This window comes from Myotis brandtii, unplaced genomic scaffold (assembly GCF_000412655.1).
Source record: "Myotis brandtii unplaced genomic scaffold, ASM41265v1 scaffold627, whole genome shotgun sequence".
Classification (NCBI taxonomy): Eukaryota; Metazoa; Chordata; class Mammalia; order Chiroptera; family Vespertilionidae; genus Myotis; species Myotis brandtii.
In genome coordinates this window covers 358,098-361,089 of record NW_005370397.1, presented here as the reverse complement: position 1 = coordinate 361,089, position 2,992 = coordinate 358,098, and the positions used below count along the sequence as shown (strand labels likewise).

Here is a 2,992-nt window from a genome sequence, read left to right as displayed (position 1 = left end):
ACGCTCTATCCACTGAGCCAAACCGGCTTCGGCTAAACATCAGTTTTAAAAAAGGTACCATCTTGAAAAGTTTGAGAAATCTAAAGTGAGGATTTTGCTAATGAGAAGAAAGAGGGTCAATTACCTCGAAAACGTTTAACCACCAGGCAAAGGGCTCATTGCAAAGAGAAGCGTGGAAGTGTTTGAAAGAGAAATCAGAGGTGTTTTTTTTGTTGTTTTGTTTTGTTTGGTTTTTTTTTTCTAAAAATGGGATTTGATTAAACAAAAATTTTAACACCAAAATAAAAGGGAACCGTGGCGGTCACACACATGAAGAGGACTCAGTGTAGACGGCGCAGTCGGGTCAGCTCACAGCCTCTTTCCTGCTAGCAGAGCCCTCCTTCGTCTGCCAGGAGGCCCTGAGCACTGGTAAGTGAGGTGCTAGCGCTCTGCTCCAGTAACGGGGGTACATCAGAGCTTCACACACCAGGGGTTCTCCAAGCCACCTGGGGAGCATTTAGTTAGTTCAACACAGGCGCCTGCGCCCACACCCAGGAACTCCGATTTAATTCTGATGGGCCCGGGCTGGGGCCCCACCAAACTTCCCGGTGATTCTCCTCCCTAATCACTAACCCAGCTGGTCGCCCCGAGCTGGGTGAGTCTGAAGCTGGTTATCTGGCCCGTGTTAGCCTTTGAGTCTGACCTGCTCGCGCTGGTAGATGACCCTGGCCTGGATGGCTGATGGCACGGCCTGGGGAGCTGGCCCTCATTCTCTCGGCCTCAGAGGAGTTGGTTCTGCACCGAAACTCACAGCCGGGGGCAGAGCGGGGCGGTGGCCGGGGGGCATGTGTGCACGTGGGCTTTGGGGGGACAGGATAGAATCCCTGAGCTGAGCCCCTGGTGTCCACGGACTCCTCACTGTGCAGGTGTCCTCCCTGGGGCCCTGGGCCCTGGCGGCCCCTCCCGCAGTGGCCTCTGCACCAGGCAGCGTCTCTGGAAGCTTCCGTGCTGTTTGCCACGAAGGAAACTCCCGCGGACTCACTGTGTCTGTGGGCGTCTCACCGGCCACGGCTCATCGCCGCTGTGACAGCCAAGCAGGCCGGCGCCCCCGCTGGCCCCTCTCCTGCCTCACCCCCTCCCCTCTCAGGCCCGCGTACCCTGGTCTGTAGAGATGGGTCATAATTTATAGTTTCCTATAAAGCTGATGAGATGCTCAAATGCGATCATTTATGAAAGTGCTTTGTAAACTGTAAAATCACCAGGCAATGTTTTGTTCTCTTTGTGGGAATAACAGCGAACGGGGGAGGGAGGGAGCGCGAGCGAGGGTGACATCCCACACGCAGGAAACCCTGAATAATGTGAGCGCTGGGGGAGCCAGCGTCCCAGCCCACATTCCCATAAAAACCAAACCGGGAAGAAATAAGGAGAGAAGTTCAAGGTCATTGCTGAAAGCCATGCTTTCCTGCTAGCCCCGTGGGAGGCAAGGCTTTCACTTTAGTGTGGGAGCAGGAATGTAATTCCGTTTTCCCCAGTCAGAGCCCGTGGTGTGTTAGCATGATTCACAGGCTGTGACTCACATGAGCGTTCTCACGAGGAAGTTACCGACGGCTTCTATTCCTTAAGAAGGACATCAGACGGAGCCCAGGGATTGCATAACTGTTTCCAGTCTATACCGTGGGCTTATCTGACCTGATAATTTCAGGGAGAAAAACTTTCTCTTCTGCAAAGAAAACAGCCCCCCGTACTATCTGCAGTCACCAATTTTCAAAACGCCTGTGCGCACCGGCTCCCGGCCCCCGGGTGTACATTGTGCGTCATCTTTAAGGCTTGAGAAGCCTGGAGGCCTCCCTCCGCCCCAGGAGCTCGTCCACGTGTCTCTTCCAAACACGCACAGCGCTTTCCCAAAGAGCTGGGACAAAATAAATCCCATCTCATTGCACCCCGACCAGCAACACGACTTCTCTCTTTTTAAAATATATTTTTATTGATTTCAGAGAGGAAGGGAGAGGGGGAGAGAGAGAGAGAAACATCAGTGATGGGAGAGAATCATGGATCGGCTGCCTCCTGCACGCCCCCTACTGGGGGCTGAGCCCACAACCCCGGGCACGTGCCCTGACCGGGAATCGAACCCGGGCTCAGTCCCCACTAGGGGTGTGCAGGAGGCAGCTGATATTTAAAAATAAATAAAAATAAAAAATAGTTTTATTTATTTCAGAGAGGAAGGGAGAGAGATAGAGAGTTAGAAATATCGATGAGAGAGAAACATCGATCAGCTGTCTCCTGCACACCCCCTACTGGAGATGTGCCTGCAACCCAGGTACATGCCCTTGACCGGAATCGAACCTGGGACCCTTCAGTCCGCAGGCTGGCGCTCTATCCACTGAGCCAAACCGGTTTCGGCTAAAACTATTTTTTTTAAAAATGCCCCTACATTCTCATCAGTTTGGGTCTGAGCTGTGTTCCCCTGCGTGGAGTTGCCGATGGAGCATGGTTGCCTGGAGACGAGGGCCTGATAGAGCTTCCTTTTTCTTTTTTTTTTTTAGGGAAAGAAAGCATCGATGACTATAGAGCTGACACATGGTCGCCCTCCCCACAAGGACCTCAAAGGACCACCCCAGGCATCTCCACCCACAGGTCAGAGGGCACCCTTCCCACCCGCAGGTCATGACTCATTCTCTTTATGTTGTGTTTGCAGGATGGGTCGGGGGGTGGGGGCAGCAAACGGGGAAATAATCCTCCTTCTCCTCAAATATTTATTTAGTGGGTTTTTTTGTTTGTTTGTTTTTTTGCTATGTGCCATTTAAAAAATTATCTTTACGTTGAAAGCATTACGGATGTCCCCTCCCCCACCACTGACCCCTCCACTCCCCACGTGCTATTAAGTCCTTTCTACATAAAGGCCCATGTGCTGGGTGCTGACATATTACAAGGAGCCTCGGCTTTTTTTTTTTTTTTTTAAATATATTTTTATTGATTTTTTACAGAGAGGAAGGGAGAGGGATAGAGAGAAACA

General features: G+C 51.7%; 1 long non-coding RNA gene across 1 annotated transcript in view; it reads left to right on the top strand.

Moving 5' to 3' along the window:
* The first annotated feature begins 308 nt into the window (after window positions 1-308).
* The window catches only part of LOC102262951, a 20,699-nt gene continuing 18,015 nt past the window's right edge, over window positions 309-2,992 (top strand). Inside the window, exons 1-2 of the long non-coding RNA XR_314373.2 lie at window positions 309-408; window positions 2,523-2,613. This is a non-coding gene — a long non-coding RNA (uncharacterized LOC102262951). The remainder of the gene's footprint in view (window positions 409-2,522; window positions 2,614-2,992) is intronic.